General features: G+C 40.7%; 1 long non-coding RNA gene across 1 annotated transcript; it reads left to right on the top strand.

Moving 5' to 3' along the window:
• The first annotated feature begins 727 nt into the window (after positions 1 to 727).
• On the top strand, positions 728 to 16,171 carry LOC137563867 (uncharacterized). The gene is made up of 5 exons (XR_011030458.1): positions 728 to 850; positions 5,284 to 5,359; positions 6,302 to 6,340; positions 11,441 to 11,574; positions 15,945 to 16,171. It is a non-coding gene; the product is annotated as an uncharacterized lncRNA (long non-coding RNA).
• Positions 16,172 to 17,346: the final 1,175 nt, after the last annotated feature.

Below are 17,346 nucleotides of genomic sequence, written 5' to 3'. Positions count from 1 at the left end.
GAAGAGATATTTGGGAGTCTCCTTGTAGTTAAAGGGAACCTGAGGTGAGAAGGATATGGAGGCTGCCATATCTATTTCCTTCTAAACAATACCTATTACCTGGCAGTACTTTTAATCCTGTGTCTCTAATACTTTTAATCATAGACCCTGGACAAGCGTGCAGCAGATCAGGTACTCTGACTCAGCTGATTCGGGTTTTACTGAATTAGTCATATGCTTGGTCCAGGGTTTTAACTCAGACATTACTTATGCCAGAAGATCAATAGGGCTACCTGGCAACTAGCATTGTTTACAAGGAAAAAAATTGTCAGTCTCCATATCCCCTCTCACCTCGGGTTCCCTTTAAAGAGGACTAAAAGATTACTTAATAAGCCCCACTCATACCATCAACCTTACCCCCTTCCTAGCATTCGACATGGAGAAGAGTACCTTATGCAACATGCATAACAAAGGACAAGGCGGTTCTGCTATGGAGGGAGGCTTTGTCACTGTCTTTTGCAGAGGATCTTTTTAATTTTAAGATTTTAGGGACATAGGGGTTAATGCGCAAAAGCATATGCACAGACCACACATGACAATATTACTGTTACTACTGGTAGCGTCTACAGCGAGTTTTGCTGTTATTGTGACCTACAGTGCTCAAGTAGCATGAGTGTTGCTATGGTAACACATATTACTATTGCACATTGTAGTATGCTTGTTACCATAGCAACGATTGAACCAATAGTGTAACTTGCAGTTCATGCTGCTGGTAGTAATAATTTATGCAGTACTGTAAAAGTGTAATTGCTGACAATTTCACTGTAAGACCCCTGCATCTCCACTGCACATATTTGTAATAATTATGCAGGTCAGTCACCATCTTAGTGCAATCATCAATATACATAAATGTGTAAGCACTGTTTCTATATTTATTTTTGAGGGAGCTGTGTGACAAAGTGGGACTTCAAGATTTAAAAAAAAAATACATTTTTTAACCTGTAGCCGACCGCTTCACGCCGATGTGCGTGGCCGCGACGGCAGCCCCATGTCCGCCTAACGCCAATCGGCGTAAAGTCCTGGGGCTCTGTTTTGCAGGAGATCGCACGCAGGGTGTGCGCGCATCTCCCGCTTAATTGGGCGGAGCAGAGCTCCACCTTCAGTCTCCGAGCGGCGATCGCCGCTCAGGAAACTGTAGATGGCAAAAACGCTGTCTAATTACTGGCACAGCACTGCAATCTACAGCAGCGCTGTACTGGGGACAGCTGTGTGACACGGCTGTCCCCTCCTTAGGCACAGGGGTGATCGGCTGTCATAGGCTGAAGCCTATGACAGCTGATCACGTGTATTGGCTGGCAGGGGGAGGGGGAGAGGGGGCAGTATAACAAATATAAAAAAAACACATTTTTTATTAAAAATAAACATAAACAAAAATACAAAACAAACAAACATTTGGGGGGCGATCAGACCCCACCAACAGAGAGCTCTGTTGGTGTGGAGAAAAGGGGCAGGAATCGCTAGTGTGTTGTGTCGTGTGGCCCTGCAGCTTGGCCTTAAAGCTGCAGTGCCTATTTCTCTAAAAATGTCCTGGTCACTAGGGGGGTTTAACACTGTGGTCCTCGAGGTTAAAATCATTAAATTAATAAGCTACCTTCTCAAGTCCCACTAGCCCCTTGCCCCCTGTGAAGGCTGGTATAGGCCAGTGATTATAGTCTCTTCTGACTTTGTGTTCCATGCCCTGAACAATACCAACCCTCATGGTCCATAACGTCGGGCATCAGTCAGCAGAAGGGGATCACAGCCCCCTCTATGCAAACTATATTTATCTAAAATAGAAATGTTATTTTGTTTGTATCAATTTTAACACCTTATCAATAAAATGCCTTTTAAGTCACCAGTAAGCAAGAAAATACTGAATAATTTTGACAGTAGTTTTGGTACACTTTTTGGTTCTTTTCCAATAGCAGCATGCTGAAAAGTTAAGAGAGGATGAAAATATATCTCTTAGGAGAAAACTGAGGAGAAAAAGTGAATTGATTAAGGGCCTAAGTCTGGACAGGAGGAGGTGTTAGTAGATGAGGTGGAGGACCTAGCATTGGGTGAAGGCATGGACCACCAGAGGGATGAGGAGCAGGAGATAGTTGTTCAGCAGCAAAATTTTGAGAGAGGGAACAGAGTTCCCAAAAGCAACAAGGTCTCAAGGCATAAGCCATCAATTAGCAGCCACGTTAGGCCATCTTCATCTGTCAGCAGAGATGCATAAGAGCAGCTGTAATGTGCTGTTATATCTGTTCATCAAATCTTTGCTATAAGGGCATTCATTTATTTTTGGAGTCTGACAAAACATTTGTCATCTGCAACATCTGTGCTCAGGACTTGATATCAGAGAACTACGTTAACAACCTGGTGGTAAGGTGCATGATTAATCATTTGAAGATTTATTGTGTATTTATACTGTATAGCACAGACATCTTTCACAGCACTTTTACATGGTGTATATGGCCACGTCACTCACTTTCCTTTAGAGGAGTTTACAATTTAATACCTACCATAGTCAGTCATTGTCTTGTGTTTCAATCCCTGTTATAATCTGCAATTATTTTGGCGGGAATAAATCAACCTATCTGTATGTTTTTGGGAGATCCACGATCTAGCTTTGGCTCAGATGATGGTCTAAGGAGTTTGTGGGACAGACAATTCAGATCCTAGCCCACCATGCTACAAACTGGAAAGGTTTTTCTTAGCACCTGGAGGTGTGGAGACTGGCAAACTTTAAAAAGCAGGAAAATGTGTACATCGGTTACAGTGATGATTTTTTTTGCAGTTTGGAGAGCAACATGGGAAAGATGGAGACTCTTTAATTAACGACTTTGTGGGGACCTGTAATGCAGTTTACACCAATATGGAATCATGGTGTAAAGCAGCGCATCTTAAATTGAGCAGCGCGAGGTACAATCTCTGTGCACATGATGTGCTCGTTACTGCTGTGTAGCATGCATTGGTAACTTATGTGCATTCCTTTAAAATAACGGGCGCTACTTCTATCCAGCCCTAAGCTTTGATATGCCCAATAAGGTTGCCTGTCAAGTGACAAGTGGCGGCATTAAATACTATTCCTCCTCCCAGTCGTCATTGCTCTGAAGGAGGTGTTCTGGGTGTAGCAATTAGCGGAGCCCCAAATTACTCTTACACGCCCCACACAGCATAGTATTGCTGCTATGGGGCGCCTATTTTTTGCGCTATTTGCCATACCCTCCTGCTTCGTTGTGAAGATCCTCAGTCTGTGCATGGATAACAGTGGAAGATTTGTCTGTCATAGCTTTTTCTCACACTGTGTTCAACTCTGTTGTTATCAGGAAAAACTTTAATCTAGTGCAGCTCTGTAGAAATAGTCTACAGTTCTTCAACAAAAATGCAGTCTGCACAGCGCTCACACCATATATCAAAACACAATATGTAAAAACCCAACTGAGTCCACTTCAAATGTTCAAAAGTTCTTCAACAGTCTAACAAACTCTCTTGAAAAGTGACAGATTTAAAGTGTACCTTACAACAGAGCACATCTTTTAGTAATTTGTCAGGTTTAAGTAATATGATACCTCTCTCATAATAATACAGCAGTTAAAGCAGGGACACAAATTCGTTTGCTGTCTGATACTGTACTGACTGCCAATTATGTCTCTTATGATTTTAAGTGAACTTGTATTTGTTAACCAGGAAGAAAATGTGCATATTGAACAGTAACGATATGGACTTGTAACATAAGTCAGCATGTCTAGGAATGTCCACTATGGACAGTGTAAGCAGCATTCTTTACACTGTCATTTAGTTCTTATAAGCCAATTCCCACAACTATAAGGAAGAGTTGAGGATAATAGATCATTAGATTGTAACAGCTCTTAACTTCTTTTACCACGTCTCTAATCTCTTTAAACATAAGTAGAAGGTAAGTAAGGAGATAATGAGCATACTAAGTACAGAAGCTGAACAATTCCCATAATGTATATGTATGTATTCCCGGCAGTGGTTAGTAGTGATGGTCGTAATCTGCTACTTAAGATTACGCAAAATTTCACGTAATTTTTCACAATTGCGGCCATACGTAAATTCGTAATTAGGGTTTGGACATGCAATTGATTTTAGGTAATCCATGTAATTGTGCATAATTACACAACATTTCACTTAATTTTGTGCTGACTTAGCGGTTAATAGCAAAGCCCCCCCATACATGCTATGCATGTTTAAAAAATATTGGGAACAAGTCAAAGAAGTTTTCAAAAATAACTTTTAGAGATAATACATTTTGAATATGCAAAGGAAAAAGTGTTTTTAAACTTTCATATTTCTAAGTTTAAAAAACATTTTTCCTTAGTATTTTCAAATAAATTATCTCAAAAACTCAAGTGCTTTTGAAAAATAGCGAATTGCAATGTGAAATTATGATTATACAAAATGTGTGCTTATCAACTTATTAGCTGGGTGCAGAGAGCAGCCGAGAGTCAGCTCTCCTTGTGCTAGGCAACGTATGGGAATGTGACAAATATATTTCACTACTGATAACCTAATATGTCCTTTTGGACATGTAATTCAGGGTTCAGCTACCAAAGCGAAATGCATTATGATCCAATACAAATTTGAGACTATGGCCAAGAAATTTGCTTTCTAGTTAACCTGCAAGTTTTGTAGAATGCAGCATATCGAGCACAACCTCCACTCCCATTTATTAAATTATTTATGATATGTTCTATTGTATTGATTTACCACATCAGTGGTGGAGAGGCCGTCCCCTTCCTGCCACTGTATCTGTTCAATAATCTGAAGAACATGTTGTAACTTTTAAGAATGATGAAACAAAGGACAGGAGTGGTCTAAAGAAATTGTCCAGGTATTTTGATCATCATTTTTCTAACTTGATGCTTGCAGATAATGTCTGATAATGATCTGTTCTGTTCTGGTTGTTAAAGCAGATCATGCTTTGTATGTCCATCAATTCTCTTATGCCTGTAACCAGGTTTAGATTGCACATAAGAAGACAATAGAACATGTTCATAACCGAATCACCAGTCTTATTTACCTGTACCCCATCAGGGTCTACCAGATCATGCTTCCATGTCTATCAGTTTTCATAAATGCTAAGCTATCATGTCTGGGCTGTAACTCATCAAAAAGCTTGATCCTTTGAACCTGTCATGGCTTTATTAAAATGTTGTCTCATCATGTGGAACCCTTACTGAGGATTTTTTTTGTAAATCAGTAGTTGTAGAGTTGAGTTCATATAACATTTGTTTTTTGTTTTTTTTAAAGGCCAGGTTTGCAGAATACTGGATTTTTTTTTTAATTTTCTGAGGCCTGCGGAATCTCACTTACTCACTGCTGATAGGTAGGCTGCTATTTCTTTTTTTAACTGGTTAAGGGCGGTACTAGTTGAAACCTATGCCCTGTTTTGATGCTAATGTTACTGCCAGGGCATAGATTTTAACTCACTGATGCCGTGCGTTCTCGCTGCTCTCGTTACTTAAGCTGATCTTGCCGTTGTCTCCCCATCACATCTGTTTTGCAATCTCTGTGACAGCAGAGCCTTGGTAGCCAGCCAGGAGCCGATTTCATTGGCTCCTGACCCTGTCTATCAATGTAAGTATCTCCCATTGGCTTACATTAATAGACATGGTCAGGAGCCATTAAACAGGAGTCATAGAGACAGCAGAGTGGGTGGCCTGAGGTGGACAGTGGTTGCGGCGGGTATGTGTGGCGATCCATCAGTATCCGGCGGTTTCTGGTACCAGCAGTCTCTGGTCCTTAAGGGAGCAGAGACCGCTGGTAATTAGGTTGTTAAAGATTCTTCATTTTTCGAAACAAGAACATTTTTAACAAAAGAGACAGTCAATATACAAACCACATCATGTAAAATAAACAGAAGTTATCTGGCGGTTTACCAGTGCCCCCGGCAAACACATATATAGTTGGCTGCTATTTCTGGAAAAACACTTACCATATAATTAGTGACCTACTGAAAATCTTTCTTTCCAAATCAAGATAATACATTGTGCTGCCACATAAAATAAATAACTAAAATTCCCCAAACTGTCAATCAGACCAATGTCAAGACTTTATCAGTTTAATTAAAAAATGTCATTATATATTATCTGCTGAAGCAATACTTACCTTATGAGCTTATCATTAGAACATGAGAATCATTTGTTTTATACAATTTGTACATTATATGCATGCAATCCCCCCAAAAATACAGGAAAACAATTTAGTAGGTAAAACAAAGTTTTGAATGTAAATGTTTAATTAATTAAATTTTCTATTATCATTACAGATAACATGCAATGCTAAATCAATTACATTTGATGCTTTGGTAAGTGTTAAAACAAAATCTAAACTGTGAATAATTTTATTTTGCCACCTCTCGCAGTAATGCTTCTGTGAAAGTTATTATGGTTTGTTGTCTCATGAAATGACATTTGTATTTACACATTTAGCAAATTATTTTTAAGTTGAGGGAAGTGGAAGTTTTTTCATACTTTTTTTTTTTTGTATTGATCATTTCATTTGAAGGGGAAGGGGTAATTAAAAAAGAAAATAAGATAAGTCCTCCCACTATTGCCTTAATATGATAAACCCATTATCATACTATTTTTTTAACTGTTCTAGTATGTTTTAAAAATGAGCATTATTCCTGATGCAAAATATCACAATCCATTGTTGAAAATAGTCATTTAAATGTTTACAGATCATTAGCTTTCATTGGTTTTGTTTATTATTATTTTTTTATAGTAAGTAGAATCAATTGCATATAACAATGAGATAACTGAAACAATTAAGGTATTAATATTGTTTTATGCATATGTTATCAAGGACATTGCTGTCTTGATATATTACAACTTACGGTAATTAGTTTAATATAAAAGTTTTAAAGCCAACCTAAACTGATCATTTTGTAGGTTTATAAAGAGTGAGTAAAGAATAGATCCATAATCACACTGAAAAAACAACAAGATTTGGAGCTCAATAGATTTCAGGGGTAATTAGATTACTGGTGCATCACATAATTAATTGGTGATAATTTTTTTGGCAGGATGCCTTTATCAAGTGTTAAACAAGTCAAACTAAACTCAAAGAATACACTCATTAATAGGTTAGCTTATGACTTAAAAAACTCACACCTAGCACGGGTACAGTATACACACTAAAAGAGAAAATCAGAGAGCATAAATCAGTACAGATACCATTTAAAGCTGTGATCTTCATTGAGCTCATTTATTCATCATCTGTTTTACAGATCTGTCCATGTACATTCCTTTTGGTGAGATAACGTCCATATATCAGTTTTCTCATATGCCGATATCTGTTCCAGGATGCCACATCTCAAATAACCAATATTAAAAAAAGACATGAACTTTTTTCCAGCAACCAAATAATATCTATACAAACAAGGCATACATTTTACTTGCCTTACCTTGGGGTAAAGGGTGTAATACAATCTGCCATCAATACATAAAATATTGCACATGTCAAAAATGGTATGGTCCAAAAATATTATGAATGTGAGTAGATCTCAAGCACTGGGGAGGATATTAATAGTAATACTAGTGTTAAGAAAAAATGTACTTCTGTTCTTATACCACAGTCACAAGGTTGACTATGATTGATATGCCTTTTTTCAACCTAAACAACTGACATCATAGTTATACACAAATACAATAAGCTTTCCAATAGTTCTTACATAATGGGCCTCAAATTCAAATTTTCACCTTAGTTTTCTCCTCTTGAAGATAATTTTAATCTTCTGTTTAAAATTTCCTTTTAGCCATCTGTAATTGAAAAAGTACCAACAAGTAGGTGAAAACGTACTTTCTTGCTTGCTATTGGCTTAAAAGACATTTTATTACGAAGGTTTTAGAGAAAACTTGGAGGAAAAAAAGTGAACTGGATCGGACCAAGTATCTTGATTTTTTTGGGAGAAGTAGAACTCTTGTGCTTAGTTTTTATTTATTTTCCAGAGTAGTTAAGACAGCTAGTCCGTGCAGCAGTATCTTGTTTGATGCATTATGTGGAGGTTGAGGAAACAGTTAAACTTAATTAGCTGATGTGAGCTGTTGAGATAAGCAGTCTGTATATCTGCAATGGTAGTAATAACTAAAATGCTTTTTGCAGAGGAACAGAAAACCTTTAAAGTGTACCAGAGATTACAGATATTAAGATATTTTACTTACCCAGAGCTTCCTCCAGCCCCATATGCACAGATGCATCCCTCGCCTTCGTCCTGAGTATCTCCGTTAAGCGGCAATCGGCTTCAATATTTGGCTTAGTGATGTCAGCAGAAGCCTTCTGCCCATGTGCGGAAGACCCTCGCTGACATCACTGAGTCAGACTGGGCCCGACTGAGCCGAATACTGGGAGCTGATCGCGGCTTTACGGAGGCACGCGGGAGGATGGAGAAGGATGCATCCTTGCTTATGGGGCTGGAGGAAGCCCCGGGTAAGTAAACATCTTTAATATCCATCATCTCTGGGAGACTTTATAGCATCTGTTTACTATTGATATGGAGATTTTAACTTTTGAAACATAATAGGCATGATTCACAAATCTTTTTAACCTGTTTTCAACTTATATATGTTACATTTTTAAGCTCCCAAAGTGTAAACATGTAATATAATTAAGGTAAGAAAGGTAATATTGAAATTAAGTTAATCGGTGATTTGAGTGATTATTTTGCTTGTAAATATGCTGAAAGGTTATTTTTATCAATTAGGTGATAAATAATGATTTATGAGACGTTTTGTGAAGAGCCCAATGAGGTGTATATTCTTTGATCATTGAATAAAGATTTTTGTAATTTTCCTCTAAATGTGTGAGTGGTGCTGCTCCTTTAAGGGGTTTCTGTTCCTCTGTAAATTGTCTAATATTAGACCCTAGCACGCTCATAGCTTGCAGGCGTTGCAGACATCTTGTCTGGTAACTGAAATGCTATTAATATGGCTGGATAGCTTCATATGACTGCTTTACATATACTGAAAAAAAACAACATTTTATTGGATTTGAGTTTTACTGTGGATGAGCGTTTCATGTTTTGTAATTATTTGCTGTTTACGAGGGATATTGATATCCACCTGACTCGACATCTTCTGCATTATGATGTATTTTATGTATTTCTCCCTAACTCAACTGACAGCAAAGCCTGATTGGCTTCGATAACATGCATACAGAAGACTAATAGAAGGGTAGACTTACAGAACTGTAGGAAACAATCTCCCAGACCCCCCCCCCCCCAACACAGACACACACACACAGAGTCTGAGCACCAAAATGAAGCTGAGGCAGGAAGTAGCCCTGCCCCCAATTGTTTTACCTGTTTTCCCTGAAGAGTACTTCTGGTGTTACTAAAACAAAAAGAGGTATGCCAGTGCAGTAACGTTAAAATGACCTGCCACGTCGTCTGTGAAAGATTTCTCATAGGCGCCTCTGTATCAGCCGAGTCCCACCATGTAGCTTCACCTTCGGCAGAAAAGAGCATTAGCCTTTTCTGTAGTTAAGAGTTGGAGATAGAGAAAACGCAAAGGCCTTTCTCTGTAAGGGGGTGGAGCTATGTGCCAAAGAAAAATAGCTGATACAGGCTCTATTGAGGATCCTTAAACGCACCATTTTGTTATAACTTTCCAGCATTACAACATACCACTTTTTTTTTTTTAGTTACACCAAAGATTCGGTTTAAGATTATGTGGCCAAATATTTAGTAGTGGTTTTGCTGCAAAATCCTCACCAGACACAGAGGCCCATATGCAATGAAGTTTTTCTCCTGAGTTTTCTACCGGGAGATAATTTTTTATCTTCTATTAAAAATAACTTTTTAGCACTCTGCAAATGAAAAAGTGCTAACAAGTAGGTGTAAAAGTACTGTCAATGTTATTTTAAGTATTTTTTTGTCTGTTGGTGGTTTATTGACAATTTTGAAAATATCATCTAGGAGAAAACTCAGGTGAAAAAAGTTAATTGCATATGGGTAAGAAAGTTAACATTTGGGCAGTTTGACCATTAGGCAGAGGGAACATCCAGATCTGTGTTTGCAGGTGGGATTTGATGTCTTTCCTCTGATTTTTGGTGTTCTTCTGGCACCAACAAAATAAATAAACATGATGATCCCAAACCATTTGTAATTGCAGGAATTTTCTGGGAGAATCGGGGCATCTTTTTATATAAATGTAAGGGTGCCAATATTTTGACCATTCCTGTTTACACTGTGCCATTGGCCCTTTGTAAAATGGGGTCTATGTCTATGTTGCTATTACGATTGGCGGCTGCAGAGTGGCTCCCCCAGGACCGCCAAAAGCTGAAAGGTGTCAAGTCCTGGGGGAGGAGATTAGTGGGGATCGTGCATGGCTCCCCGCTTCAACGACAGAGCGAAGCTCCATAAACCAGCAGCGATCGATGCTGGCAAACTGTAAAAAAACATCCAAACTTTCAAATGCAATGGCAGCTTTCAGAGCAGATAAATTGTACTTTTGGAATTTATAGTTTGTAAACAGACAATATAACTTGTGCACTAAAGCAAATATAGTAAATGTATGGGTAATAAAAAGTAGGAAATCATGTTTTTACTGACTGTTACGTTAGAGTTTTATCGCACTTTAAGGATCAGAGCCTTTTTTCTCTTTTTGATTGTGATTGGCTAAAAGTGATCGTGTTCAAGATCGTGTTCACGGGTTCAAGAGCCAATTAAACTGGCTCCTTACTGGTGCATGGAGCTTGGTTATCATTAGAAATAAGAGGGTCCAAACAGGGTATAGATTTTAACTGTGTGCTTTCGGAACTGTTAACATGGTCAAAGACTGCAATAAGCTTGTAGGGTTTTTTAAATATGTCCGTCAATGCTTTAAATGAGTGCGGTTTTGATTCTATTGCTATTTGCATGTTTAAGCTTGTTGTAGGAAATTGTATGCAAAACATTATTTCCGCATATATTTTTAAATGATGACTTTTACCTTACACTTTCTCCTGCTTATCTTGCCCTGATTTGTTTACTTGCTCCTTTTACTGGGCCTTTTCTTTGCTTGCTATAGTTTTCTGGCCCACAACAGATTTGAAAACCCTCTTTACATATGTTAGCATGAACAGTTAAATGTTGCTGTCCAATTTCAGAAATAATTCATTAGTGTCACAATGACATGTATTTTCCAGCAAGAAAATAAAATAGCCTGTTAGAGTAGTCATGTGGAACACGGCGGCCTGTAATTGGAATAGTTGTTACCCTGGATATATTCACTTGCATTTTTAACTTTTTATCTGTTTATTTTTTAGCTGTACGATATCAAAACTAAGAGAAACACATTTTGTTTCACTTTATTTGTATTCATAGTACATGTAGTATTTTATATAAATGTAGTCTGGGCAAGCAATGTATTGTCACTATAGAGCTGAATACCCAAGACTGCAGGCCTGATTTACTAATTTACTCTAGGCTGTAAAAACTCTGGAGAATATAAGTAATCCTGTCAGCCAAGTCTGGCTTGTTAAGAATCATCTGTTCCTTGGTGGCAAGAGTCTGCAGCCCTCGCTTGAATCATATGAGACAACAGCAACGTTTTCTGAAAGGTCAGTCAAAAAGTGATTTTGTAACTGCAGTCACTTGGGCATGCTTGGGGTTAGGACTTTCTAAAAGTAACTCTGAGATAATTTTTTGATTAGCAAAATATCTCATTGTAGTTGCTTAACAAGAGTTTGCCTTCTCAAAACATAAGGTATTTGCGATTATTCAGCATTCTCCCACAATGCATCACTGCTGAATATGGAAATCATCATTTGTTGCCCCTGTAAGCTAACCACACCTCCAGAACCGCTGGAATGCAATAATGTGTTAGCTTGTTATTTGTACAGAGCCACAATAATCCAACAAGCTTACAGACTGTTTCAGATTGGTTGATCCTCATCAGCGCATGGCATGGATTAATGTGGCTCTATGGGGTAGGACCACTTGAGGACCGCAGTGTTAAACCCCCCTAAAGACCAGCCTATTTTTTGCTTAATTGGCCACTGCAGCTTTAAGGCCAAGCTGCAGGACCGCACAACACAGCACACAAGTGATCCCCTCCATTTTCCCCCACCAACAGAGCTCTCTGTTGGTGGGGTCTGATCGCCCCAGTTTATTTTTTTTTTGTAAATATTTATTCTTTTATTTTTCTATTTTTTAAAAAAAAAATTTTGCCACCCAAACCCCTCCCTCCCCCAGCTGGCCAATCATGGCGATTGGCTGTCATAGGCTTCTGCCTATGAGGGCCGATCACTCTCTTGTCCTCCAGGTGACAGCCGTGTCACACGGCTGTCCCCAGTACAGCACTGTACTACATGTAAAGACGGCGGTTTAGCCGCCTTACATACCCCCGAGTGGCAATCGCCGCTCGGAGACTGAAGGCGGGGCAGTGCTCCGCTTCTCGAGATGGAGATGCACGCGCACCCCGTGCGTGATCTCCTTAAGTAGCCGGCTCCAGGATCTGATGCGTTAGGCGGTCCTGGGGCTGCCACCGCGTTCACGTCCATTGGCGTGAAGCGGTCGTTAGGTAGTTAAGCACCCAGAGTTACAGATTACCCAGCAAGCTCACAGTGAACCAGAACTCCTAGGAGTGTGTAAGGGGCTACAAAGGACCGAAAATGCTAAAATGTTATGTAAAACAAATGTTTGCCTTCTTAGAACAGAAGGTTTTTGTGATTATTCAGATTGGAGTGAGCAAATGATGTCTCCCACAATGCATCACTGCAGAATATGAAAATCTTCCTTTGTTTTCCCTGTACGCTAACCACACCTCCAGAACTGCTTCTGCAATTGCAATTGCAATGATGTGTCAGCTTGTTAAAGTGAATGGGAACCGACCTTAAAAAAAATCCAGATACCTATAGAGAATTTCCTCTCCTCTCCCGATCCCCGTTGTAGCGCTGGCTCCCCCAACCACTTTGGTCAATGCTGCTGTCTCCGCCAGAAGACAGACCGCTCCGTACTGCCCAAGCGCGAGCGCCCACTCTCGCGCACTCGCTCATGCGCAGTATAGAGTCGCCTGTCTTCGGGAGGACTTAGCTGCTGAAGACTTCTAAAGTCTACAGCATGGGGGATTTGAACGGAGAAGCTGCCGCCTGAACGAGAGCAGTGGGAGAGGAGAGGGAAGGTGCTATAGGACCCAGAGCCTACCCTCTCCTTAGGTAAGTATCTGGTTTCTTTTTCTTTTTTTTCTTTTTTTTTTTTTTTTACAAAGATCCCATTAGCTTTAATTGTACAGAGCCACAATAATCCAACATACATACAGACTGTTTTGGATTGGTTGATCCTCATCAGTGCATGGCATGGATTAATTGTAATTGCTTCTAACTGAATGTTAACCTTTAATCAGCCCTTTTAAGCCCAAAAATGGCTCAAGCACGATTTGCAAAGTCTTGCCAGTTAATTGCTATGATCTGTATCATATCCAATCTGGATTGGTTCTATCACTTATGTTCTGCAATTGACTTCAGTGTCCCCACCCCTGAGAACCCCAGTAAACTAGGCCCCATGTCCTATAATGATAAGGACTTTAAAGGGTTGCTTTACAAAAGTTGAAAAACAATGGACAAACATGAGAGAGTATAACTGATCTAACAAACTTTAACCTTTTTTTAACCCTGTTTTTAAACCTTGTAACTATTCGGCAGAACATTGACTCAGAACAGTGTGGTGCTCTGAAAGCTCAGTAAATTTGCAGTTTTGTGGCTATGCTTAAAAGACTTACGAGGTGAGATTAGTAAAAAAAAGTTCAGTACCTGTCTTTATTCTGTATGCATGGAGGACGCCATCCGCTCCCTCCGTTCACTTCCGCTGGGTCCCCTGCTCTTTGCTAGACCCCCGATCGGCCCCCGACCCCACCGCCCGGTCGGGCTCTAATGCCACAAGTAAAATGGCTGTCAGAGCTTGCCGCGACTGTGAAGTCCGCATAGACGCACGTGCAACTGCACAGCTCTAAGACTCCTCCTCCCGCCGCATCCTCACTACAGGCTGTCTCCTGTGCGTGGATCGGGGGGAGGCCCTAGAGGTGCGCAACCGCACTCGCGTCTATGCGGACTGCGCAGCTGCGGCAAACTCCAGTGGCCATTTTACCTGTGGCATGAGAGCCTGACCCGGGCGGTGGGGTCGGGGGCCAACTGGGGGTCTAGCAAAAAGAGTGGGGGACCCGGCGGAAGTGAATGGAGGGAGCGGATGGCATCCTCCGTGCATACAGAATAAAGACAGGTACTGAACTTTTTTTTTTTACTAATTTCACCTCGTAAGTCCTTTAACCACTTGAGGACCCACCCTTTACCCCCCCTTAAGGACCAGCGCTGTTATTTGTGATCTGTGCTGGGTGGGCTCTACAGCCCCCAGCACAGATCAGGGTGCATCTAAAGCGATCAGATCGCCCCCCTTTTTCCCCCACTATGGGGATGATGTGCTGGGGGGGTCTGATCGCTCCTGCCTGCCAGTGTTGCGGGGGGGGGGGGGGGCACCTCAAAGCCCCCCTCCGCGGCGAAATCCCCCCCCCTCCCTCTCCTACCTGGTCCCCCTGGTATTCCGGGCTGCACAGGACGCTATCCGTCCTGTGCAGCCAGTGACAGGACGTCCCCTGTCACATGGCGGTGATCCCCGGCCGCTGATTGGCCGGGGATCGCCGATCTGCCTTACAGCAGCGCTGTACAATGTAAACAAAGCGGATTATTTCCGCTTGTGTTTACATTTAGCCTGCGAGCCGCCATCGGCGGCCCGCAGGCTATTCACGGAGCCCCCCGCCGTGATTTGACAGGAAGCAGCCGCTCGCGCGAGCGGCTGCTTCCTGATTAATCAGCCTGCAGCTGGCGACGCAGTACTGCGTCGCTGGTCCTGCAGCTGCCACTTTGCCGACGCGCGGTATGAGTGCGCGGTCGGCAAGTGGTTAAAGTGAACCTAAAGCCAGGCAAAAAAAATGAGATGAACTCACCTGGGGCTTCCCTCAGCCCCCTCGGTGCCGATCGGTGCCTGCATCTTCTGTTTAACCACTTCGCATCCAGACCTTGTTTTGTACTTATTGACCAGAGCAGTTTTGACAGTTTAGCTATGTCCCTATTTAATCAGAAATAACTTTATCCCTACTTATGACACAGAAATGAAATATATATTGTTTTTTTCAAGACAAACTAGGCTTTCATTGTATGCCATTTTTTCCCTCAAACTATTTTGTTTTCTATGAATTTTAATGGGAAAACAAAGAAAAAAATAGAAAAAACATGTATTTTTCAGTTTTACCAATTCCAGTTTAAAAATAAAAAGTGCTACTGTAGATTAAAAACACACATTTTGTTTGGCAATTCTTACTGCTTATCACAAAACTTAGATTATGTTCCTGTCACAATTTATGGTGAAGATATTTGATTCTGAAATAATGCTACAGAGTGTGTTTTTCACTATGAAATGAGAAAATACAAGTATTTTTCATAGTAAAAATCAATCTCATTAGCTCAGGAAACTTATATTCCCCTTCACCAATTAGTGCTGCATCAGATAGTGCCAGAAATGTGCACAGGAGCAAGCCCAATCCTGCACAGCACTGCTTCTGCTACAAGACGTATATCTACTGACCTGTGGCTTAGATGAAGTCCCAGAGGACGTATATCTACTGACCTGTGGACGAAGTGGTTAAAATAACTTTTACGTACTCTGCAATTAAAAAAATAGGTGAAAAAGTACTGCCAAAATGATTCCGAGTATTTTCTCGCTTGCTGGTGGCTTAAAGGGCATGTTATTGATCAGGTGTGAAAATATCACCTAGTAGAAAAAGTGAACTTAATAGTGCTTGTTAGCCTCCCAGTCTCAGACTTCATCAGGGCAATAAATGTTTTGCAGAGGCATGCAGGTGCAATCAAAGCAACACTTGAAAATGTCTTACTGTGTGAGGGGGAAAAATCTATAAATCTGTGATCTATTTCTCAAGCAGCTTGGCAAAGAAGCTTCAGCATCAACAGAGCTTCTGAACATTTGGAGAAGTATGTTCCTAGCATATCCCTTTACCTGGGCTGCCCCTCACCCCAATGGTCAGATTTATCACAAGATCTAGAGTAGATGTTAAGCTGGATACCCAACACCTGATGGAGGAAGATGGATCCAGCGATGCCCCCCCTGACAACGAGCGTTCCATGATTCATCTTCTGGCTGGCAGTTACACGTGACAATAGACGACAGGTGCGAATGGGAAGTCAAGCGACCCCAGTACTTTGCGTAGAGTCATTGGGGAGCTTAAAGATCTGCTTTTCCATGGTAGTCGCTATCACCACACATTGCTAAAAGTCATTCGTATGATTGCACGTTTGTATCCATGCCACAAAAGATTGCTCGTCACTCAAAAAAAATCGCCAGAAAATTGGTTGGAGAATTGCATAGTGGGTATGGGCCTTAAGTGACAATACTAATTGCACATTCATCAAATAACTTAATTTAGTAAACAAATATTCCATAGCTTGTTAATATCACATACAGTAAATTATTCCGTATTCTTTCAGTGTGACTCAGCAGAATAAAATTATTAGAATTTTTTAAGTTATATTCTAAAATTGCTGTTTAGTCTCGACAACTCTCTTTACCCTGCCAGCATAACTTCTGTATGTTAGATTTACCTCTTACTTTGTTTTTTCCTGGTGAAAATGATCTTTTCTCCATATATCTTGTTGTGTGACAAAATTATCAGAGTTATGATACCTACTTATCTTTGAAAGTGGGCACAAGCAGAAGCACAGGTAAAAAAATCACATACTGTTAGGATCCCCAGTTCTGCCTGTCATTGCAGTGATGGGCTGACTCTGCATTTGCTTCAGTCTACACATTACTGCAATGGAATTGTATGCAAGTCTGTGAGGATTCTCAGTTCTGCCTGTCATTGCAGTGATGGGCTGACTTTCCATCGGTTTTTGTCTGTACATTGCTGCAATGGAATTGCATGTGTGTGTGCAAGGATTGCCAGTTCTGTTTCTCACTGCAGTTATGGGCTGGCTTTGCATTTGGCTCAGTCCTGCTGCAGTGAGATTACATGGGAGTGTCTGAACACCTGCAAGGTGAGTGCCTCATTAGCAGAGTACTTAAGATCCAGACTTCCCAGCAGCCTGTGCTGTCGCATTGTTTGTCCCCCCTGCTTGTGCAGCCTCAGTGCTTGTTCCTGTCTTGCCTGAGTCCTAGGATGTATATCTGTCTGGTTGCTCCAGTCCTGTTCCTGTCTTGCCTGAGTCCTAGGATTTAGAATCCGTCTGTTTGTTCCAGTCCTGCCTGACTTCTAGTAGTGATAACCTGTGTGTTTGCTCTTGTCCTGTATGCTGTATTCCGGATGAATATTTACATACCTGTTGGTG

This window comes from Hyperolius riggenbachi, chromosome 3, assembly GCF_040937935.1.
Source record: "Hyperolius riggenbachi isolate aHypRig1 chromosome 3, aHypRig1.pri, whole genome shotgun sequence".
Classification (NCBI taxonomy): Eukaryota; Metazoa; Chordata; class Amphibia; order Anura; family Hyperoliidae; genus Hyperolius; species Hyperolius riggenbachi.
Note: the sequence above shows the minus strand (reverse complement) of the source record. Positions and strands in the feature narration are given on the sequence as shown.